The 25,106-nt window shown below is 39.2% G+C and overlaps 2 long non-coding RNA genes across 2 annotated transcripts in view; both read left to right on the top strand.

Moving 5' to 3' along the window:
• Positions 1-3,648: 3,648 nt before the first annotated feature.
• Positions 3,649-20,575, top strand: LOC123925648. The gene is made up of 3 exons (XR_006815056.1): positions 3,649-3,704; positions 6,233-6,337; positions 20,486-20,575. It is a non-coding gene; the product is annotated as an uncharacterized LOC123925648 (long non-coding RNA).
• A 3,711-nt stretch (positions 20,576-24,286) lies between these two features.
• LOC123925655 overlaps positions 24,287-25,106 on the top strand; it is a 34,116-nt gene continuing 33,296 nt past the window's right edge. Inside the window, exon 1 of the long non-coding RNA XR_006815057.1 lies at positions 24,287-24,366. This is a non-coding gene — a long non-coding RNA (uncharacterized LOC123925655). The remainder of the gene's footprint in view (positions 24,367-25,106) is intronic.

Here is a 25,106-nt window from a genome sequence, read left to right as displayed (position 1 = left end):
CTTCTTTAATTTCCTGGTTAACCCATTCATTCTTTAGAAGGATGCTGTTTAGTCTCCATGTATTTGGGTTCTTTCCAGCTTTCCTCTTGTGATTGAGTTCTAGCTTCAGAGCATTGTGGTCTGAAAATATGCAGGGAATAATCCTAATCTTTTGATACCGGTTGAGACCTGATTTGTGATCCAGGATGTGATCTATTCTGGAGAAGGTTCCATGTGCACTAGAGAAGAATGTGTATTCTGTTGCTTTGGGATGAAATGTTCTGAATATATCTGTGATGTCCATCTGGTCCAGTGTGTCATTTAAGGCCTTTATTTCCTTGTTGATCTTTGGCTTGGATGATCTGTCCATTTCAGTGAGGGGAGTGTTAAAGTCCCCTACTATTATTGTATTATTATCGATGTGTTTCTTTGATTTTGTTATTAATTGGTTGATATAGTTGGCTGCTCCCACGTTAGGGGCATAGATATTTAAAATTGTTAGATCTTCTTGTTGGACAGACCCTTTGAGTAGGATATAGTGTCCTTCCTCATCTCTTATTATAGTCTTTGGCTTAAAATCTAATTGATCTGATATAAGGATTGCCACCCCAGCTTTCTTCTGATGCCCATTAGTGTGGTAAATTGTTTTCCACCCCCTCACTTTAAATCTGGAGGTGTCTTCGCGTCTAAAATGAGTTTCTTGTAGGCAACATACTGATGGGTTTTGTTTTTTTATCCATTCTGATACCCTGTGTCTTTTGATTGGGGCATTTAGCCCATTAACATTCAGGGTAACTATTGAGAGATATGAATTTAGTGCCATTATTAGCCTGTAAGGTGACTGTTACTGTATATTGTCTCTGTACCTTTCTGATCTACTACTTTTAGGCTCTCTCTTTGCTTAGAGGACCCCTTTCAATATTTCCTGTAGAGCTGATTTTTCATTAGATTTTGGTGTTTTGTGCTTCGCAAGACTTAGAAATTTAGGAAATTTTGACTCCTAACTGTTTACCACAGAACATTGAGATCGTGGTGGATAAATTTAGTTCATATATACATGATCACTTTTGGTCTTGCCCCCAAATTCTTTTTTTTTTTTTAAAGATTTTATTTATTTATTTGACAGAGATCACAAGTAGACAGAGAGGCAGGCAGAGAGAGAGAGGGAAGCAGACTCACCTCTGAGCAGAGAGCCCGATGCGGGACTCGATCCCAGGACCCTGAGATCATGACCTGAGCCGAAGGCAGCGGCTTAACCCACTGAGCCACCCAGGCGCCCCTTGCCCCCAAATTCTGAAGGATATAATTCCCAGGGAGAAACCACTGTGAACCAGGGTTTCACCTTTTACAACTAAACTATTATTCTCAGGAGTTACTGGGTTTTTAAACTCTGGTTTCCTATAAAAAATTTAGTTCTAATCAACACCCTGTTATTTTATTAACCTAATGTTACCTTCACAATATCTTTTTTTTTGTTTGTTTCATGCAGGTATTCTCACACTGAATGAACCAGTGTGCTGCATTCAAAAATTGATCAAAATGTAACAGAAGAAACAGTGAAGGTGAGAAGAGGCACAGTCGGCCCTCAACCCAAGCACACATTCCCTTTTAGTTAAAATTTCTTCTGTGGGATGTTACTCTAGGCTCTTCAGCTTCTCCTCAGTTCCACTAAAAGTTCTGTGCCAGTCACTTGTGTGAGCGACCCTGAGATAAAGGGAAAGAGGGTTTGGGAAAAGAAACAGAGAGTGATGAGGATGGCGTAGAAGACATGGAACAATTTTTTGCCGAGGCCTTTGGGCAGTTTGAAAAGAGGAAGAAAAACAAACCCATGACCAAGAACCTCAGTGTCTGTGAGCAGGGGGGAACAGAGCCCTAAGTGGGAGCATTGCCTGAGGTGGCTTAGGAAGCCAAGATGTGGACAAATGTGACTTCAATCTTTGATCACCAAAGAGTAAATGATTTGGGTGGTTCCGTGGTGCAGAAAATGTCTGCATAATGTCTTCAACTCAGAAACAAATGTATAAGCCTTTCCTTTTAGGCTGCAGGAAAGGAAAATGATGATGAGTTTTGTAAAGGGGGTGGAGGTAAATGAAAATTAATTGCACTACTGTTATTATTCATTTAAGCTGCCTAAATTATTATTGATGTTTATTTTGGGTGCTGATTTGCTGTTTTATTTTACAAAAAAAAAAAAAAATCCCAAGGATTTTTATAGGCTCTTCTGACTATTTTTTTATAAATTAAAAATGAACTTTCAAATTCTCTTACCATGGGAGCATTTTAGTTTGTGTGTTTTTGGTCCCAAGCAATAGACACTTATTATTCAAACAAGTTGAAGACACTTCAGCTCTCATTTGGGGACTCCAGACAGAAGAGAAGGTTCAGGACCTGTGACTCAGGGAGGTTGATGAGATTGCCAGGTTTTTTTTGAAGGGTCAGGGGTGGGAGGTTGGGGGAACAGGTGGTGGGTAATAGGGAGGGCACGTTTTGCATGGAGCACTGGGTGTTGTGCAAAAACAATGAATACTGTTACGCTGAAAAAAATAAATTAAAAATTGAAAAAAAAGATTGCCAGGTTCTGTCTAGCTCTTCACTTTGCCATCCAGGTTATCCGCTTTGCCCCAGGGCTGGCTCTTCTCATCCCTGCAAAATGACCTTGTAGCTGTCCAAGCTATCACTTCCAGACACAGCACCTTTCCAGAGGGGAAGCTGTCCATTCCAGGACGCTGTTCCAGAGACCAAAGAAGCCTTTGCCCCCAAAAGCCTGCCAGCACATTTGTACCCCAATGTTTATTGCAGCAATGGCTACGGTTGCCAAACTGTGGAAAGAACCAAGATGCCCTTCAACGGATGAATGGATAAGGAAGATGTGGTCCATATACACAATGGAGTATATTATGCCTCCATCAGAAAGGACGAATACCCAACTTTTGTAGCAACATGGATGGGACTGGAAGAAATTATGCTGAGCAAAATAAGTCAAGCAGAGAGAGTCAAGTATCATATGGTCTCACTTATTTGTGGAGCATAACAAATAACACGGAGGACATGGGGAGATGGAGAGGAGAGGGAGTTGAGGGAAACTGGAAGGGGAGATGAACCATGAGAGACTATGGACTCTGAAAAACAACCAGAGGGTTATGAAAGGGCAGCGGGGGTGGAGGTGGGGGTGTTGGAGGTTGAGGAACCTGGTGGTGGGTAATAGGGAGGGCACGTACTGCATGGAGCACTGGGTGTGATGCCAAAACAATGAACACTGTTATGCTGTAAATAAACAAATAAAAATAAATTAAAAAAAAAAAAGCCTGCCAGCAAATCTGCCTGCACTATGTTACCTGCTGCCCATTCTCACTAATGGGTTAGGGACTGTCACGCTTGGATTTAATTATTCGGGCTTTTCCTGAGAGCCAGGAATGGGTTCCTGGTTCCCAGAGCTGTGTAGGAGTAGAAAGGATATCCAGACAAAATTGGTCCTCTGCCCTTTTCGTGGTTAGAAAGGATAAGCATGCCCTGAAATTTTCAGCTTGCAAAGAGAATACTATCCTCTCATGGACTTTTTTTTTGACCTGCTTCACTATTGCACTTACTATATTTATTTGTAGATGCTGTTCTCAAATATTGAAGATATCCTTGCTGTACCTAAGGAATTTTTAAAAGGCGTGGAAGAATGCCTGCATCCAGAACCTAACACTCAACAAGAAGTGGGAACCTGCTTTCTTCACTTTGTAAGATCAATTTCTGTTTATTTTAGAAGCTCTGCCCATCCCCCAGATTTTAAGGTTTAGCTTTTGGCACAGTAGCATGTGAGAATTCAGTGTAGAAGTAAAATGTGACACCGAAAGTTTGGGGTCTTTTAAGGCCAATGAAATCTTCCACTGAGAGCCAGGAAAGGGGTGAGGTCCTCACATCATCCATTTTATTCAGTGAAGAACAAACAGCCTTTTCTTTTTTCCAACAAGTTAGTTCTTGGCATTCTCTGTAGCTTTGAATCCTAATGAATATTCAGGCTGTTCATAATGAATGGATTTTTATGTTTCCCCCAAACATAGAGCATTTCCTTTTTGAGGCAGAAAATCCTTACTCTTAGAATGGCGTGATGAGCCTTTTGTGAGTCAGAATGTTTTCTTGTTAATGGGCTGGTGACAAGCCTGCAGGTGAATGAGCCCTGTCACTCTAGGTACACAGACACCAGAGTCTCGTTGTTTTTCAAGGGTAGTTTCTCAGAAGGTCGTACTGAGTGGTGCAGAAGAATAACCAGTCAGTCCTTCCTTGTTTCAAATTACACATCATGCTCATGTAATCATTTCCGTCTCTTCGGACAGGATAGTTGAAATTATTTGTGCAATTGATTTATAAAGTAAGAAGTCACCTATAAAATGAAAATTATTTTCAGAACTGAAGGGCATTCATAGCAAAAAAAAAAAATAGTGCTGCTATTTATAACATTTCACTGATGCTAATTTTCACCCACCTGAATTCCTCTCTGTACCAAAATGCCATACAATTGATGTTTTATTTAAAAATGCAAAAGAATATTTTGTCACAGAAGTCAATTTTTGTTTATTTTTATTTCTATTTAGCCTTTAGAAAGTTAACGGTATGTAATTTTTAGGTCTGTAATTCTGTCTGGAGTGGGCAAAGCTGCAGGAAATATTTCATAAAGGTACTTAATATTAAATGGAGAGAGGCTCCTTGGCGCAGGAAGATCAAGCCGTACTTTCCTTGGGTATGACTGGAAACCACGCATGTTTGTGTGCACTTAATGCAGACTGTCCCTCTTCATGAAGGAATTCACATCTTCGGCCAGCTGAAGCATCTGCTGCCTTAGTCCAGGGCCTCACATGGGAATCTTGCACTCTGACATCCATTTCCTCAGTAACACACTATGAATCTGTCATCCATGAATTTAGCTAAACTATTTCTGAAGCGTATTTCCTTCTGGGTCATACCATCTCTTGAAATAAGTAACTCAATATATTTTTTGCTGGCTATATAAAATAGCACTCAGTGTTGCTTTCCAAATGTATGTCATGGAAATTCCAGAGGGTGTACTTCGGTTCTAATATTTGATCAATACATTTTCTGTGTCTTCCTCTTATTGGAGTTGCTTTGATAGATACTAATCCTAGCCGCTGAGAGAAAAATCTAATGACAGAAGGATGCTTAGAGGTCATGATGGTGAAATTACTCCCTTTTTGAAAGTACCCCTTCTGTGGCAAATACGAAGGTTATTTATCTTGTTCCTACTTGATCACTTTTAATGAAAGCTATAAACACTAGAAGATCTTTATGTTAATCCTGAATCTGCCTACCACTGCCCATTATGGATTGCCCTTGCAATGTCCACCCAGTGGTCTTAGTTTTGTGTTTTGGAGCTACACAGTGTTGTAAGTCCCATTACACTATGACAGCTGTCTGAAAGTAGCTACCATTTCCTTACTTTATTATACTAACAAATGATTCTACTTGAAATGACCTCTCATACTTTGTCACAGAGAGTCTCATATTTGGAGACTCTAAGTCCATCATTATCTTAGTCACTTGTTGCTGACTATTCTCTTGTTTGTCCATGTCCCTCCTAAACACAGCTGTCCAGATTGGTGCATGTGAACTGCAGGGTATTAGGTTCCTCTATTCCTGCATGATCAGGCACATGCTTTTCCCTGTTCCTAAAATGCTTTCTTCCCTCACCCTGCCTGGGAATGATGCATTCATCTCTCTGAACCTTGCTCAGATACTACTTTTTTTTTAAGATTTTATTTATTTGACAGAGAGAGATCACAAGCAGGCAGAGAGGCAGGCAGAGAGAGAGAAGGAAGCAGGCTTCCTGCCGAGCAGAGAGCCTGATGTGGGACTCGATCCCAGGACCCTGAGATCATGACCTGAGCCGAAGGCAGCGGCTTAACCCACTGAGCCACCCAGGCGCCCTTTTATTTCTTTTTAAAGCTGTATCTGAACCCTCTCAGGAAAGCTAAGCACTCTCTTCTCTGTAATTTGCTACCATTTGGCTCATTTACTTAGTATTGCATTCATCATATTGGACTCTAGTTTGTATAACCTTTTTTCCTAGATTATTCTTCTTGAATCAGAGAAAATTGGTAAATGAAGTGTGCTTAGATACATACATAGAGTAGAGCTCCCAAAATATAGTAAACGCTTTGGACACATAAAATATGTTCGCAAACATCACACAGGTTGATCTTTCCAAATCGGTATTACCATGACTCTAACTTATCCTTATTCGAATTCACAGAAAGACAAGTTTGGTATCTATGATGAATATTGTAGTAACCATGAGAAGGCATAGAAATTGCTTCTTGAACTTAACAAAATAAGAACAATCCGCACATTTCTTTTGGTAAGTATATATATGAGTGTTACCATACGCTGTGATTTGTTGCTAGGCTCTCTAAGGAACTAAGGACTAACGTCAATGTGGTTAATTACTCATGGGACAATGCTTTAAATGTGTCCGGGCTAGGAGACTAGAGTCCCAAAGGACTCTAATCTTAAGAAGGGAGAGTTGGCAGAAGCTCATGGATGGGAAAACACTGATAATGGCCTCTCCTGGCTGACTATGAATTGTTTGTGAGAACCTCAGATTCTTAGTGAGAGAAGACATTTATGCCAGAGTTCATCATCGCTTGTATATCCCTCAGCTCCCTAGGGTTTCATTTGCTTTTGCTAAGAGAGCTGTAAGTGGGGCCGTCACAGGAAGGAAGCGATTCGTGGGTATAGTAGAAAAGAAATTTAAAGATTGAACTTTCTCCTGCATAAGTTCCTTACTCACTTTCCACAGAAAGAATAAGAATATATGTTTTTTTTTTAAAGATTTTATTTATTTATTTATTTGACAGACAGAGATCACAAGTAGGCAGAGAGGCAGGCAGAGAGAGAGGGAGAAGCAGGCTCCCCGCTAAGCAGAGAGCCGGATGTGGGGCTCGATCCCAGGACCCTGGGATCATGACCTGAGCCGAAGGCAGAGGCTTTAACCCACTGAACCACCCAGATCCCAAGAATATATATTTTATTTCTTTAGGATAGCACAGAGAAATGCATATTTTGGTAGTAATTTGGACAATTTAATTGCCCGTGAGGACCACATTGTAAGTGTACAATTCAATACTATTTAGCCAATTGTGGAGTGGAGGAACCATCCCCACTATCCAGTTATAGAGATTTCTAGCACCCTGAAAAGTCCCTCATGCCTGCTCATGGCTCATCTCTACAACCCCTGTAAACTCTAGGCAATCATTGATTTACTTTCAATCTCTGTAGTTTGCCTTTTCTGGATAGTTCTTATAAATAGAATTGTTCAATGTAATATTTTACACCTGGTTTCTTCTACTGAGTAAACGTTTTGAGGTTCATCTCCATTGTAACATGTATCCATATGCCATTCATTTTTATTGCCGGATAGTATTCGTTGTATGGCTATACCATATTTTATTTATCCATTTGCCGGTGTATGGACTTTGGGTCAGCAAGCAAGTATGATTAATGATGGGCCTTGAAGATCTTTTCAGAGAGAGGTATTAGTATAGAAAAAGTCAGGAAATGTCCAGTGGAACTGTTTTCTAAACGATGGTGAGATGAACATTCATGTACAAGTCTTTGGATATTTTCATTCTCTTGGATGGATGCTAAGAGTGGAATTGCTAGGTCATAGTAAGTGTATATTTAAGAAACTGCCAAAATGACTGTGCCATATACACCAGCAATGTACGTTTGCAGTTTCTTTATATTTTTGCAAACACATGGTATTACCAGTTGCAATTATAGCTGGGTTAGTGGATGTGTAGTTTATCTCAAGATGATTTTTATTTGCATTTCTCTCATGACCACTGATATCAGGCATGCTTTCAATGTTCTTATTAGACATTCATATATCCTGTTGGTGAAATGCTTATTCAAATCTTTTGTTCCATTTTTAAATTGAGATGTTTATCTTATATTGAGCTATAAGTGTTCTTTATTTTGGAACACATCTTCTGTATCTGACATATAATTTGTGAATATTTCCACTCAGTGTGGTTTGTTTAAAAATGTTATCTTTTGGACATCAAAATTCTTACATTTTGTTGAAGTAGGATTTATTAAATTTTTTCCATATGAACATATTTTCATTTTATTTAAGAAGTCTGTATTCAGGTTTTATACTTACTTTGTTAATTTTTTTCCCAAGTATTTTGCTCTTTTTGATGCTGCTGTGATCGGGATGATTTTTTCTTTTCTTTTTTTAAAATTTTTTATTTCTTTCTTTTTTTTTTTAAACATATAATGTATTTTTATCCCCAGGGGTACAGGTCTGTGAATCGCCAGGTTTATATACTTCACAGCACTCACCATAGCACATACCCTCCCCAATGTCCATAGCCCCCTCCCCCTCTCCCACCCCCCCTCCCCCAGCAACCCTCAGTTTGTTTTGTGAGATTAAGAGTCACTTGGTTTGTCTCCCTCCCAATCCCATCTCATTTCATTTATTCTTCTCCTATCCCCTAACCCCCCATGTTCCATCTCCACGTCCTCATATCAGGGAGATCATATGATAGTTATCTTTCTGCGATTGACTTATTTCACTAAGTGGAATGATCTTAATATCATTTTTTGGACTGCTCATTGCTACCATATAAGCATGTGACTTTTATTTATTTTTGTTTATATTTTTGTATTGTGTGCTTTAAATTCATGTATTAGTTCTAGTAGTTTTTTGGTAGATTCTTTAGGACACTTTACATATAGAATGAAGTCATCTGAGAGTAAAGACAGTTATATTACTTCCTTTTCAATATAGATGTCTTTTTCCCCCCCTGGGTTTTGCACTGGTTAGAACCAGTTTACTATTGAATAGAAGTGATAAGAACAGACATGCCTGCCTTGTTTCTGATCTTGGGGGAAATAAATCAGTTTTTCATCATGAAGTGTGAAGTTAACTGTCGCGGATGTCCTCTTCCAGTTGAAGAAGTTCCACTATATTCATAGTTTGTCAAGAGTTTTTATTGGGACCTTTTTGCTTTTTCCGACGTAGGTGTTTAAAGCTATGAATTTTGTCCTACACACTGCATTAGTTTTATTCCATAAAATTTTACATGTGTTTTCAGTTTCATTCAGTTGTTGAAAAGGTCTAGTTTCCTTTGTAGCATCTGTCATCTATCCTTTATTTAGAGTTTGTCTTGGAAGGCAGTTCTGCATGGGACTGTGTCCCTGCACATTTTCTGAGTGGAGGAACTGACTGCTTTTGTTCTGGCTGATCTTTAAAGGATGTTTATATCACGGTATAAAGGATATTTATATCAGAAGGTAGAGATATTCTCTTCCTCCTAAGCGGCAGGCAGTCACGCCTGCTGCCCTCATGAAAGATGCATGGTTCTTAGCCTCAGGTCTCCTTTCCAGGTATCCATGTGCATGGGCCACCTGGTCTTTCTTGTGTTGCGATTTGGGAACTGAGCCTTGGCAAACTGGTCCCAAAATAATGATACTCTGGCTACTGCTGTTGCTTTCAGGAAAAAAAAAAAGTCCGTAGCTCTGGCCTAGGAGTTTCATGTGTTCTTCCAGCATCCAGAAATCTCTGGCCGGTTGACTTTTGAGCTTGTCAGTAAGGTAAAATCTTAGAATGATCAGTTTTAACATTCCTTTATTTTATTTTCCAAGGTTGGAATTTTCCAGATTTCTTCCTGTAGTTGACTTTTTAAATTTAATTCCATTTTGGTCAGAGAACATAATTAAATCATTTAAATCTTTTTAAATTCATTAAGACATTTTTATGGTTTAGCATATGGTCTGTCCTGGAGTTTTTTGTTTGTTTGTTTTTTTCCCCCTCTCTGTATGCTCCATGTGTGCTTAAAAACTATGCATATTCTGTAACTGTTGGGTGGAATGTTCTATAAATGTTAGGTCAGTTTTGTTCATAGTGTTGTTCTTCTCTTCTTTCTCTTTTCCTCTAGGTGTTCTGTCAGTTATTGAGGGTAGGATATTGAAATCTATAGGTATAATTGTTAAATTGTCTGTCTTGCCTTTCAATTATGTCAGTTTTGTTTTATATGTTTTGGGGCTCTGTTGTTAAATATATACTCATTGAAAGTGCTTGTGTTTGTATTTCTATTGATCATAAAATGTTTTTCTTTGTCCCTAAGGATATTTCTTTCCTTAAATTCTGTTTTGGCTGATATTATTATAGCCATGGCACTTCTTGTACTGTTTGCGTATCTTTTTCCAGTATTTTCCTTACAAACTATTTAGGTCTTTGAATCTAAAACATGTCTCTGGGAGACAGTATATAGTTGGATCTTGCCTTTTTTTAAAATTTTACTTTATTTAAATTCAATTAGCCAACTATAGTACATCATTATGGATCTTGATTTTTTTATCCAGCCTGATCATCTCTGACTTTTGATTGGAGTGTTCCATTCATTGATCTTTAACTGAATTATTGATATTGTTGTATTGACAGGTACCGTTTTATTGTTTTTTCTGTATGTGTTTTTGTTGTTGCCCCTCTGTTCCTCCTTTACCTTCCTTAGTGTACTGTTTTATTTCCTCTGTTGATTTTTTTGAACTATTTTTTGGGGGGCGTGATTGCTCTAAGAACAATATTCATCTTAATTTATCAAGTCTATTTCCTGAAGTTGGTTGTTGTTTTTTGTTTGTGTTGTTCTGTTTTGTCTTTTTGTAACTTTCCTGGACTTGATTCAAGAACCTGTGACTCTTGTATGTACAACTGCTCTCTCTACTCAATTTTTTGTTTTTTAATTTAGCCTCTCTTTTTAGGGGTCACTCCAGTAACTGCTTAAATTAGTTCTGTCGGTGGTTTGTCAGAGGTGACCAAACATCGTTAATCATCTTGTCTATGGATCTATGTGTTACTTTAGGGGGGGTGGGGGAGACATTCAGAGGGTAGGCAATTTTCAAGTCAGATCTAGGTTTTTCTTTCCATGGGGACACCGCTTCCCCCTTGGGTCTTTTCTACAGATGCACAGCCTGATATCTGCTCCAAAGAGGGCTGTAATCTCAGGCCAACGGAATTGTGGGCATTCTCCCTTTTTCTTATATGGTGTGCTAACTTTATTGACAATGCCCTCAGGAGTGAGATATTTACTTTCTGCAGCCCCACCTGAAAGCAGGTTTTCAGGGTCTATCACTATGTCAGGACCCCTGTGATGGGGCCACTGCAGGAGAGCCACTGTGGAAGCACCGTTTTGATAGGGCCACTGTGCAGGGTGAGCTGAGGAGGGTTGGGGCACAAAGAAGCAGGGAAGGTGGGAGAAGCTCTTGTGAGAATGCTATAGACTCCCACCTTTCTTACCAGAAATTTCTGCAGTTTTTCATGAAAAAATACTTCTCTGTTCTTTTTGTTTGACTTTAGTTGATTTCCAGAGCCCTGAAGTTGATATTTTGACAATTTTGCTGAGGTTGCAGTTTTTTTTTTTAGGAAGAGGATTTACTGATCCCTTTTCTCTGCCACAGCCAGAAGAGGCTTCTATGCCACTAAAATTTTAGAGCTTTTTAGGAGGTGTTAAAACTTCATTGTCTTAGTGAATCCAGTCTGTTCTCAGCACAGTTGACTCTTTGATCCCCTTGATCTAGTTTATTGACTGAATTGTGTCAAGCCATGCCAGTCAAGTCTGAAGAGTTTTGATTTTTAGATGATCCTGCAGCACATAGTCTGGTAGGAAACCTGGCTTTTATAATACCTGCTCTGGTACTAAGTGATCTCTAATTACCTGAATGACATTAAGAAATTGATTTTGTCGCTGGTGTCACTTTCCATCTCCATAAAATGGGGGATAATAACAGTCACCCTTGGGAAGACAGGTAAGAGTTTACAGATTTGGTGATGGTATTATTTGGGTACTTGGGTATGCTGGCACAGTTTTCATCATCAGGGAGATCTGTGGGAGCTCATTTAGAAGATATTCTTTGTAGACGCATGGAGAGAGAGTTGGCTTTCATAAGCCAGTCTAAAGTGACAACCCACCTCTGCTATTATGAAGACAGTTCATGTTCTGTACAGTCCTCTTAGACAAGGAAATAACAGTGTGTTAAGCAGTCATGAATTTCTTAGGGTACCTCAACGTGGGGCTAGGGAAAGGGGTGGCTGTGTTTATAAGGGGCGCTAACGTATGTAAAAGTGCTGAAACATCACTGGAAATACAGTGAGATGTACATAGTTGTGTTTCATACGGTTCCTCTGGGGACAACACCGTGCGGGGTTGGAAAAAATATTTTGATAAACTGATTGCAATGGGGGATGAAGCCCTCAAAGAGCACGCTTGAGTCAGAACACTTCTTTGCTCCCCCGTCTTCTAAAGTGTCTGGGTGAAGTTAAAGTCATGATGTTAGTTTTGCTGACTCAAATACACTTGGCTAAAGCCAAGTTGCTCACGACAGTCGGGGGTTGGGGAGCAGATACTGCTACCCCCAGTCTTTTCTTTTTCATCCTTTCCTGCTCAGCTCTTGGTCTCTCTTCTCAATGAATGTAGGACAGTAGTCTCAACCCTTGTAAAATGCTGGTATAAAGGTTGCTAAATTATCAGTATGTTATTTGAGGAGCCCTTTTCTCCGTTTATTACATATTTATCCACTACTTTCTTTTTGCCAGTCACTCTGATAGGCATTGTAGGAAAAGGATTTGGCACAAGTTTCTAATCTTTTTCTTTTTTAAATTGATACTTAAATTATAAAATAAAGACCAGATGCTTCAGAGGATATAGGGTTTTTTTTTTAATCAGAGTTGATTTTCCTTCTATTTCATGTTATTCTGATTGCTGCTTTTGAGATTTCTCCATTCATTTTGCCTCTTTGGTGATCATACTTGACCTCCTTCTCAGAGAATGACTGGCCATTGTCACTGGTGGGGTATTATAGCTAAAAGTGACTGAGCAATCACTTGGTTAAAGCATGACAGTTTTACAGGCAGGAAAACTAGCATTCTGAAATCAACCCAAAGTTACATCACTAGTCAGTGGTGAGGATGTATAGAACCTGGTTGTCTTCAGGCCCTGCTGTTTACAACACAGCACAACACCACAATTCAGCTACAACACAACTCCTTTTATAAGCAGGATTGATCTGTGTATCTCTGTGTCTGTTATTTATTTATCCATCAGTCCATTCATCCACCCATCTGTCCATCCATCCATCCATCCACCTACCCATCATTTATTCCTCCATCTCTATCCTATATCTTTTTCCTCAGACTTTAGAGGATAGTACATAAAAATTATTTAAAACATATTTTAGTTTCTATAACTAACATGATACAAAAATACTTCTCTTTGTCTTCTGTCAATGTTCTTTTTGATTTCACAGGCTCATCTCAGAGAAAGAAGGTATAAAGACAGGCTTTCAAAAGATTTTAGCAGAAAATTTTTTGACAGAAGAAAATTTCATGGCTCCAGGTTTAAAAAATTGCGATTAGTTATTTTTTTTTATATTTATTTTTATTTGTTTATTTACAGCATAACAGTGTTCATTGTTTTGGCATCACACCCAGTGCTCCATGCAGTACGTGCCCTCCCTATTACCCACCACCTGGTTCCTCAACCTCCCACCCCCCCCCACCCCCCTGCCGCCCCTTCATAACCCTCTGGTTGTTTTTCAGAGTCCATAGTCTCTCATGGTTCATCTCCCCTTCCAGTTTCCCTAAACTCCCTCTCCTCTCCATCTCCCCATGTCCTCCATGTTATTTGTTATGCTCCACAAATAGGTGAGACCATATGATACTTGACTCTCTCTGCTTGACTTATTTTGCTCAGCATAATTACTTCCAGTCCCGTCCATGTTGCTACAAAAGTTGGGTATTCGTCCTTTCTGATGGAGGCATAATACTCCATTGTGTATATGGACCACATCTTCCTTATCCATTCATCCATTGAAGGGCATCTTCCACAGTTTGGCGACCATACCCATTGCTGCAATAAACATTGGGGTACAGATGGCCCTTCTTTTCACTACATCTGTATCTTTGGGGTAAATACCCAGCAGTGCAATTGCAGGGTCATAGGGAAGCTCTATTTTTAATTTTTTGAGGAGTCTCCACACTGTTCTCCAAAGTGACTGCACTAACTTGCATTCCAACCAACAGTGTAAGAGGGTTCCCCTTTCTCCACATCCTCTCCAACACACGTTGTTTCCTGTCTTGCTAATTTTGGCCATTCTAACTGGTGTTAGGTGGTATCTCAATGTTGTTTTAATTTGAATCTCTCTGATGGCTAGTGATGATGAACATTTTTTCATGTGTCTGATAGCCATTTGTATGTCTTCGTTGGAGAAGTGTCTGTTCATATCTTCTGCCCATTTTTTGATATGATTATCTGTTTTGTGTGTGTTGAGTTTGAGAAGTTCTTTATAGATCCTGGATATCAACCTTTTGTCTGTACTGTCATTTGCAAATATCTTCTCCCATTCCGTGGGTTGCCTCTTTGTTTTGTTGACTGTTTCCTTTGCTGTGCAGAAGCTTTTGATCTTGATGAAGTCCGAAAAGTTCATTTTTGCTTTAGTTTCCTTGGCCTTTGGAGACATATCTTGAAAGAAGTTGCTGTGGCTGATATCGAAGAGGTTACTGCCTATGTTCTCCTCTAGGATTCTGATAGATTCCTGTCTCACGTTGAGGTCTTTTATCCATTTCGAGTTTATCTTTGTGTATGGTGTAAGAGAATGGTCGAGTTTCATTCTTCTACATATCACTGTCCAGTTTTCCCAGCACCATTTATTGAAGAGACTGTCTTTTTTCCATTGAATATTTTTTCCTGTTTTGTCGAAGATTATTTGACCATAGAGTTGAGGGTCCATATCTGGGCTCTCCACTCTGTTCCACTGGTCTATGGGTCTGTTTTTATGCCAGTACCACACTGTCTTGGTGATCACAGCTTTGTAGTAAAGCTTGAAATCGGGTAACGTGATGCCGCCAGTTTTGTTTTTGTTTTTCAACATTTCCTTAGCAATTCGGGGTCTCTTCTGGGTCCATACAAATTTTAGGATTATTTGCTCCAGCTCTTTGAAAAATATTGGTGGAATTTTGATCGGAATGGCATTAAAAGTATAGATTGCTCTAGGCAGTATAGACGTTTTAACAATGTTTATTCTTCCAATCCAAGAGCATGGAACAGTCTTCCATATTTTTGTGTCTTCTTCAATTTCCTTCATGAGTGTTCTGTAGTTCCTCGAGTACAGGTCCTTTACTTCTTTGGTTAGGTTTATGCCCAAGTATCTTATGGTTCTTGGTGCTATAGTAAATGGAATCGATTCTCTAATTTCCCTTTCTGTATTTTCATTGTTAGTGTATAAGAAAGCCACTGATTTCTGTACATTGACTTTGTATCCTGCCACGTTACTGAATTGCTGTATGAGTTCTAGTAGTTTGGGGGTGGAGTCTTTGGGGTTTTCCATATAAAGAATCATGTCATCTGCGAAGAGAGAGAGTTTGACTTCTTCCTTGCCAATTTGGATACCTTTTATTTCTCTTTGTTGTCTGATTGCCGTTGCTAAAAGTTCTAATACTATGTTGAACAAGAGTGGTAAGAGTGGGCATCCTTGTCGTGTTCCTGATCTCAACGGGAAGGCTGAAAGCTTTTTCCCATTGAGGATGATATTTGCTGTGGGTCTTTCATAGATAGATTTTATGAAGTTCAGGAATGTTCCCTCTATCCCTATACTTTGAAGCGTTTTCATCAGGAACGGATGCTGGATTTTGTCCAATGCTTTTTCTGCATCCATTGAGAGGACCATGTGGTTCTTCTCTCTTCTCTTATTGATGTGTTCTATCACACTGATTGATTTGCAAATGTTGAACCAACCTTGCAACCCAGGGATGAATCCCACCTGGTCATGGTGGATAATCTTTTGAATGTGCTGCTGGATCCTGTTTGCTAGGATCTTGTTGAGAATCTTTGCATCCATATTCATCAGTGATATTGGTCTGAAATTCTCCTTTTTGGTAGGGTCTTTGCCTGGTTTGGGGATCAGGGTAATGCTGGCTTCATAAAAAGAGTCTGGAAGTTTTCCTTCTGCTTCAATTTTTTGGAACAGCTTCAGGAGAATTGGTGTTATTTCTTCTTTGAAAGTTTGGTAGAATTCCCCAGGGAATCCGTCAGGTCCTGGGCTCTTGTTTTTTGGGAGGTTTTTGATCACTACTTCAATCTCATTACTAGATATCGGTCTATTCAGGTTGTCAATTTCTTCCTGGTTCAATTTTGGGAGTTTGTAGCTTTCCAGGAATGCATCCATTTCATCTAGGTTGCTTAGCTTATTGGCATATAACTGTTGGTAATAATTTCTGATGATTGTTTCTATTTCCTTGGTGTTAGTTGTGATCTCTCCCTTTTCAGTCATAATTTTATTAATGTGGGCTTTCTCTCTTTTCTTTTGGATTAGTGTGGCCAATGGTTTATCGATCTTATTGATTCTTTCAAAAAACCAGCTTCTAGTTTCATTGATACGTTCTACTGTATCTCTCGTTTCTACCTCATTGATCTCTGCTCTAATCTTGATTATTTCCCTTCTTGCATGTGGAGTTGGTTTGATTTGTTGTTGATTCTCCAGTTCTTTAAGGTGTAGAGACAGCTGGTGTATTCTGGATTTTTCAATGTTTTTGAGGGAGGCTTGGATGGCTATGTATTTCCCCCTTAGAACCGCCTTTGCTGTATCCCATAGGTTTTGGACTGAGGTGTCATCATTCTCATTGGTTTCCATGAATTGTTTAAGTTTGTCTTTGATCTCCTGGTTGATCCAAGCATTCTTAAGCAAGGTGGTCTTTAGCTTCCAGGTGTTTGAGTTCCTTCTGAACTTTTCCTTGTGATTGAGCTCCAGTTTCAAAGCATTGTGATCGGAGAATATGCAGGGAATAATGTCAGTCTTTTGGTATCGGTTGAGTCCTGCTTTGTGACCCAGTATGTGGTCTATTCTGGCGAAGGTTCCATGTGCACTTGAGAAGAATGAATATTCTGTTGTTTTAGGGTGGAATGTTCTGTATACGTCGATGAGGTCCATCTGGTCCAATGTTTCATTCAATGCTCTTATTTCTTTATTAATTTTCTGCTTCGATGATCTGTCTATTTCTGAGGGAGGCGTATTAAGGTCTCCTACTATTATTGTATTCGTATCAATATGACTCTTTATCTTGATTAATAGTTTTCTTATGTAATTGGGTGCTCCCATATTGGGTGCATAGATATTCACAATTGTTAGATCGTCTTGGCGGATAGTCCCTTGAAGAATTATGTAGTGTCCTTCTGTATCTCTGAATACAGTCTTTAGTTTAAAATCTAATTTATCTGATATGAGAATCGCTACTCTGGCCTTCTTTTGAGGCCCATTGGCATGAAAGATTCTTCTCCATCCCTTCACTTTCAGTCTGGGTGTATCCTTAGGTTCAAAATGGGTCTCTTGTAGACAACATATGGATGGGTCCTGTCGTTTTATCCAATCTGCAACCCTGTGTCGTTTTATGGGTGCATTTAGGCCATTCACATTGAGAGTGATTATTGAGAGATAGGTTTTTATTGACATCGTGTTGCCTTTGAAGTCTTTCTGTCTATAGATTGTTTCTGTATTTCTGTTCAATGATATTCTTAGGATTTTTCCTCTCTTATAGGACCCCCCTTAATATTTCCTGCAGTGTCGGCTTGGTGGTTGCATAGTCTTTTAAGCCTTGCCGGTCTTGGAAACTCTTTATCTCTCCATCCATTTTAAATGTCAGTCTTGCTGGATAGAGTATTCTTGGTTGCATGTTCTTCTCATTTAGTACTCTGAATATATTTTGCCAGCCCTTCCTGGCTTTCCAGGTCTCTGTGGAAAGGTCTGACGTTATTCTAATGGGCTTTCCTCTGTATGTAAGAAGCTTCTTTGTCCTAGCTGCTTTTAAGAGGGTCTCTCTTGAAACAAAATTCCCCATTCTAATGATAAGGTGCCGTGAGGACTTTCGAGAATTTAAAATCTTGGGAGGAAATCTTTCTGCCTCTAGTACATGAACGTTGTTTCCATTCGTGAGATTGGGAAAATTTTCATAGACAACTTCTTCCACTATATCTTCTAGACTTCTTTCTTTTTCTTCCCCTTCAGGGATTCCAATAATTCTGACATTGGAACGTTTCATGGCATCGTTTATTTCCCTGATTCTGTTTTCGTGGCTTCTGAGCTGTTTGTTCCAGGCTTCCTCCTGATCCTTTCTCTCTATCTGTTTGTCCTCCAGATCACTAATTCTATCTTCTGTCTCAGTTACCCTAGCTTTTAGAGAATTTAGATTGGATTGGAACTCATTGAGAGCATTTTGAACATCATCCCTGGTGGCTTTCAGTTCTGCCCTAATCAATTCTGTTTGGTCATCCATGGCTTTCTCCAACCTAGCTATTGCCTGGATAATTGTTAGTCTGAATTCCTTTTCTGACATATTGTCTATGTCGATAGCCATTAGCTCAGTTGCAGAAGGCCCATCCTCTGTATTTTTCTTCTGTTGGGTATTCCTCCTCCTAGTCATTTTGGTAAGAGATGACTAAACAGATGCAGCTGGACTTATTGATTGTGGTGCAGTCAATGTGCACCCTGGAACGCTTCTGTGCAATCAGGATTCCCCACCCAAATGAGAGAAAAACGAGAAGAAAAAGAAATAGAGAAGAAGAAAGAAAAAAAAAAGGGGGGGAAAGAAAAAAGGAAAAAAAGAAAGAGAGAGAGATAGGAAAAAAAGGGAAGATAAAAGAGAAGGCTCAGCCCAAATGGGCCACAAGGTATGATTTGTGGAGTGTCAAACAAAAACAGACAGACAAAAAGAGTGATAAAAGTATATGACAAGAGAAAAAAATATGTATATATAAGCAAAAAAAAAAGGGAAGAACCTCATCAGAAAGAACCCCAAGTATAAGGTTTATATATTATCAGGACAAACACAAATTCACAGAAACACTGACAGAAGGAAAAATTGGGAGAATGGTTATAGATTCTCAGTGTGGGTGAGGAAGGTTATTTTGATTCTTCCTGAAGGTGTCTTGATGTTTTTGTTAAGGGACTCAACTTTCCTAAGTTACAGGGGGATTAGAAACTGGTTTGCCTATAGGGGTAGCATTGACTGGGGAAAGGGGATTACCTTGAAGTTTAACTCTATATGTATAGTAGAAAATAAAAATTAAAAAAGAATAAACTAGACTAAACTAAGTTAAAATTAAAAAAGAATTAAAAAAATAGAAAAACAAAAGAAAAACATGGGTGTATGTATCAAAAAGTTCAGGTTAGAAGGTTATTAAAGAATTTGATGTACTGGACATCTCAGTGTGATGGTAAATAGGTTAAAAAATTATCTGTATGTATAAAAAAAAAGAACCAGAATATTGGTAAAGAGTTAAAAATAAAAGTTGTATTTATGAAGTAGTGGTGATTGTTCTCTTGTAGTCTTTTTTTTTTTTTCTTCCTTCCTGGTTGGTTTTCTGGGGGAGGGGCCTGCCACGTGGGTTTTCAGACAATGATGTTCCCTGAGTTAGGTCCTCCCGCTCCCCTCAAGGGGGTGAGCTCTTTTTTTTTTCAGGAAACTGTTCTTTTCAGCCTTTTGTTCTCTGGGGGTTTTTATGTTCTTTCATCTGCTTTCTCTCGCCTTGACAGCTTTTGATGGTTTTTGGAGGTTTAAAGGAGAGCAAACAGCACCCCAACCTCCCTCTCAGAGAGAAGCCTCAGACTGTTTTGCAAAAGCTGCTGGCTGAGTCGGTTCTGAGTCACTGTCCCTGGGGATGCAGGAGCTCCTCGTTGTACCCAAAACCAGGGCAGCGGTGGCTGTCTAGGCAGCTCCAGACCGCCAGAGAGGTTCGGAGCAGAGATCGCACACTGAGATTTTCCCGCTGTCCCGGGCTTGAATGTCTGGTTTTTCTGGCTGCCAGAGCTCCAGGCTAGCGCCTAGTAGCACCTATCCCAAGGGAGGGTGTGGGACGCGCGCGTTTCAGGATTGCCCTCTGGCCAGGCTCCCAGCCCCTCAGGGGAGCCAGACCCCACTCCTTCTCGGGCGCGCTGGCGTTCAGGTGCACTGGCCGCTCAGGGACGGAGACCTGATTTCTCCGCCGCACTCTCTCTGGCTCCGCACCAGGGGAGGCTGTCCTGGGTCCGGGGACTTAGGTCCCTGACCCTAACTGCCCAGGTTCCCACTATTACCCCCCGCGATCCTTTGCTGTTTGTTTTTTGAGTGCTTTCAACCAGACTCCAAGTTAATGCTGGTCCCCAGACGCAGAGCACTCTCGTGTTGGGGTGTTACTTTCCGATCAGTCACCTCTGGTGGCTCCCTCCCCCTTTTGTTTATCTTCCGATATCAGTTGGACGTTCCAAGTCTGCTTTACCTGCCACTGGCATCTTCTGCTCCTGTAGAGATCCAGACGTGTATAATTCTGATCTCAGGCTGATTTCATGGGTGGTCAGAGTTCTTTGGTAGGTAATCAGCTCACTTTAGGGTACAGGTTGAAATGGTGCCTCCTCCTACTTCCCCGCCATCTTGACTCCCCAGGAGGCCCGCGATTAGTTATTTTTATTTCCACTGCAGTACTGCATGCTACTTGGAGGACGGAAGAATACAGATGTTCCCCTGGAAGGATATTTAGTAACACTAATACAAAGAATTTGCAAATACCCTCTCCTTTTGAAGGTATTTTATGTGTTTATTTCACTGTAGTATTTTCCTTGTATCTGAATATTTTGCTGCATATTTTGCTTTAAAATTTTTTTCTTTTAAATAATCCAATTTTCTCTTTTTTTTTAAAGATTTTATTTATTTATTTGACAGAGAGAGAGATCACAAGCAGGCAGAGAGGCAGGCAGAGAGAGAGGAGGAAGCAGGCTCCCTGTGGAGCAGAGAGCCTGATGCGGGGCTCGATCCCAGGACCCTGAGACCATGACCTGAGCCGAAGGCAGCGGCTTAATCCACTGACCCACCAAGGCACCCCTAAATAATCCAATTTTCTAAAGAAAGGGTAGATTATACTTACTAGGGAAAATAGCTATTTCATCACATATATATGGATTAGGAAACAAATCTTTTAGGAAAAGAGACTTTTAGTGCTCTTTGTAGAAAACTTATCTGTTTGAGTTTTAGAGTAAATGCATTAGTTTCAAGATAGATCCCACTAAATACCTTATGACAAGTTTATATTGCATATTGTCTACAGGGTTCGTTATCTTAAGTAAATCTAGTATTGTTGTATTTTTTGACTTCCCCTTACACTGGTGTCCTCTTGATGCTAATGAACTTAAAGTGAAAGTTACCTAATTTCACAGTGTGGTTTTTGAATCAGTATTACAGGGAATGTTGTGGGTCACATAGGACAATAAATGGTAGGATGTAGAACGACCGTGCTAAGCAAATACTGCCAGTGGACGCATTAATGGTCGTAGGCCATTGTCTCACTACAATGACTAAAAGTGTTACTGTGAAATACACATTTTAATGTGCTAATTATGCTTGTACTGTAAGAATATGTGAACAGATTAGAATAGCAATTCTGGAAATGGTGCTTCTTGGAACTAGAACAGCAGTCTGGGTTGGTGGTTGAGCACAGGAGCTCTGAGTTCAGATCCTAAGTATTCTGCTTACTATGACTGAACACATAATCTAACTTCTTTTTTTTTTAAAGATTTTATTTTTGTTTATTTGACAGAGATCACAAGTAGGCAGAGAGGTTGGCAGAGAGAGAGAGAGAGGGAAGCAGGCTCCCCACTGAGCAGAGAGCCGGATGCGGGGCTCAATCCCAGGCCTCTGGGATCATGACCTGAGCCAAAGGCAGAGGCTTTAACCCACTGAACCACCCAGGTGCCCCCACATAATCTAACTTCTTAAAGCCTTGGGTTTTTATTAATGAAGCAGAAAAAATGATGATGAAATTGTAGCATATGTCTGCAAGGATGTGTATAATGGATGTGTATGTCTGTGTATGTGTGTATATACATATATACATACACACATATGAAAAATGTATTACATAAAAATAGTAATTCAACTTTTATGCAAATCATTTAGCACAGTATGTACTCCGTATATGTTAGTTATTATGTACTCCGTATATGTTAGCTGCTATTATTCATATATATTTGATTCTGATTTATCTTAATAGATGAACTACTGCTTGCTCTCTAAATTTTTAAAATATTCAATATGTTATGCACATATTAACTGGTGTTCTTATTGATTTACTTTTTGAGAAACAAATGTAAGGAATTTGAACTTAAAATACATTTTTTTTAAACTACAACTTCCATGAGTTGCATAATTGGGTTTTTGTGTAAAATTTCTTTGAAAACATTTCTCCTTATTAAAAAAACAAGTCACAATTGCTTGCTTAAGCCACAGAGGGAAGCTAACATGGGGATCTTCCGTTCTGCAGACCTTTAATATGGTCTTCAGTTCAGGAAGATTGGGGCAAACGTGACTCCTGTCTTTCTGAGAGTCCTTTCAGACTCTTGACTTGGTGACTCAGATATGTCAGGTATTCCTGGACCAGATTTTGGAATCCCAGGCATTTGTTTGTTGTAAGAGTCAGAAAGGATAGTGATATTAAGAGAAGGATATCATGCTAAGTAGTTGTTCTGAAGTGATTTAGAATATCCATCACTTCTGGATGGGGATGACTACCAGATAGGGTTGGCTGATCTGACCTCTCAAAAGATAGAATAATGGACATATCCTTGCTTAGGAAGAAAAAGATCAACTCAGAGCTCCTTTGAGAAGTAGAAAGATGACATCTTTCCCCTTCTTTGGATGATTATCTTCACAAAGAAACATGAAGAAACTATTTACTTGTGTAGTAGATATGGTGGTGTTGATAATTTTTTTGTTTTGTACCATTGTGCCGATAGTCTCTTTGATTTTGGTTGGTTTTATTTATTCAGAGAAAAGCATTAGGGGTTAGGCTGTGTGTTAAACAATCTATCGGTCATCTTTGTGGAACTTGAAATTATTGGCGTGGCCAACCAGTACAGTGTTGATAGAAAGTAACTGACAAAAGATTAGTACTACTCATTTTTCTTGCTATTTCACATTGTCTACATTCATGTCTCAACTTCACAGATACGCACTGGGCACAATTCCATAGGACCTCAAATCACAGTCTGCAGACTGACTTGACCACTTCACATAATTTACAAATACTTCTGCACTTTAGAATTTTTAGAGAAGCCAGCATATCTCTTTTATGGATTTGTGATCCAACATAAGTTTTTAAATCTTGTCTTGGGAGTGATGTAATGTGCACGCTTCTGGTGCTAGCCCTGCAGAACGGAATGTGAACATACTGAATGCAGGGTCAAAGTTTATGGCAGAAGTTTCAACAGTAACAGACCTCAAGAGAGTATAACAATTGCATAGTTTCCCACTGGATGTTAAGAATTAAGAAACTTATTTTAAAGACTTGCCCAGGATTTCTGTAATTGTGTTAGTTAACGTGATGATGGCAACTGTAGTAAAGAGAGAAATGACTAATTAAAAAGCAATGTGGTCACAACTGTCTAGACAGTGGGTGAAGATGTTTAATTTTGTGCTTCTAAACAACAGACAGAACCTTTTAATATATTTAAAAAATTAAAGATCACACTTGCTCTGATATCCTGAATGGAAAAAACCATAAAATGCCAAAAAAAAAAACCCCAAATCAAAACAACAACAACAAAAATATGGAGGGGCCTATGGCAATTCATTCATTGCAGAAAGTGAAACCGAGTTATTGATGTAAATAGCATAAATTGCTCCGTTAGTGATGGAGTATCATGTAACTTGTAAGTTACTTATTTTGCTAGAGTATAAGACATCATTTAAAAATTTTGCTTTACTCATGACATGTTTTTGTAGTTTCTCAAAAGTGCTTTAGGAAATAAGGCATTGAAATTATTTTTGAAATTATGGGACATATTTATTTAAAGACTTACTGTTCTGCTAAGACTCTAGGAAGACATACAGAGTTCTATTTCTGTTGGAGCAGAGGTCAATCTTATAAACAAATTGCATGCTGCAGGTGAGATATTTGACAATTCAAAAGGAGAAATCTAATTTAGTTTTTAAAACAAAATAATTTTTAAGGCAAAAAAATTAAAGGAGCTACAAAATGTGTGTCAGGGTAACGTACATTCATTGATCTGAATTTCAGTGGAGTTTGTGATGTCCCTTCTGAAGGTGGCTCTCACAATCTCTGCAGTTCTCATTTCCTGGTCATTCTGAACCTGCTGTACCAGAAAGCTGAAGATCAAAGGGCGATTTGTTTTTTTGTGTATAAACAGGAGTTGCTGAAGCGGACTCCAAGGAAACACAGTGACTACGCAGCAGTAATGGAAGCCCTCCAAGCCATGAAAGCTGCCTACCCCAACATAAACGAGGCCAAGAGGCAGATGGAGAAGTTAGAAGTTTTAGAGGAATGGCAGTCTCACATTGAAGGCTGGGAGGTACATTTACTCTACTCAACAGTGGAGCTTAAAATAGTTGTGTTATATGTGTTATGCTGCATGTAGAATTGTTGACATTGGATGGAGCCATAAATGGTCATTTTCCCAGATAATGCCAGAGAGCTATAACCATTTCTGCAAAGTGCTGTCATTATTGTTTTTAAATATCTTTAGAGTGGCAAGTTAATTGACTTAACGTCAACCTGAAAGCTTTGTCATAGAGCCTTCTGATGTTGTGTGGGTTATAAGCTTTGGTATTTCAGTATTTGTGCATTTTGATTATCCTTTTCCCTGCCTTCCTTTGGTCAATAAGTACATAGCCTGAAACCTGGAGAGAGTAAGGAAGGGGAGTAACGCCCGGTATGTGTTCTATGATACTGTGATTTTCAGATTCTAAATTAGGTGTTTGATGATGAATTTCATGTTAAGGTCACTTAATCTCTTAAACTGCATTTCTTTGCAATTATTTCATCATTTCTAAATGAAGAAACTGTCTTATGATGTGATTTTTAAGGTCCATTCAAGATGAAAAGTCTTGCAGATTTATGACTCATTAAAGAGAGATTTTTTTAAATGATAAAAGAAGGAAACAAAGAGTGATATTCAGACTCTGTTATATGTTTTCATCCATGGTAACTTTGAATCCCTGTTATTTCATGGGGTTGGAGCCCTATGTTATTTTAGTGCTATATAAAGCATAAACTGAAATTTTGTCTTTAAATCGACTTAATTGAGATGAG

Source organism: Meles meles, chromosome 1 (genome assembly GCF_922984935.1).
Source record: "Meles meles chromosome 1, mMelMel3.1 paternal haplotype, whole genome shotgun sequence".
NCBI classification, from domain to species: domain Eukaryota; kingdom Metazoa; phylum Chordata; class Mammalia; order Carnivora; family Mustelidae; genus Meles; species Meles meles.
The sequence above is the reverse complement of the archived record's forward strand: the minus strand, read 5'-3'. Positions and strand labels throughout refer to the sequence as shown.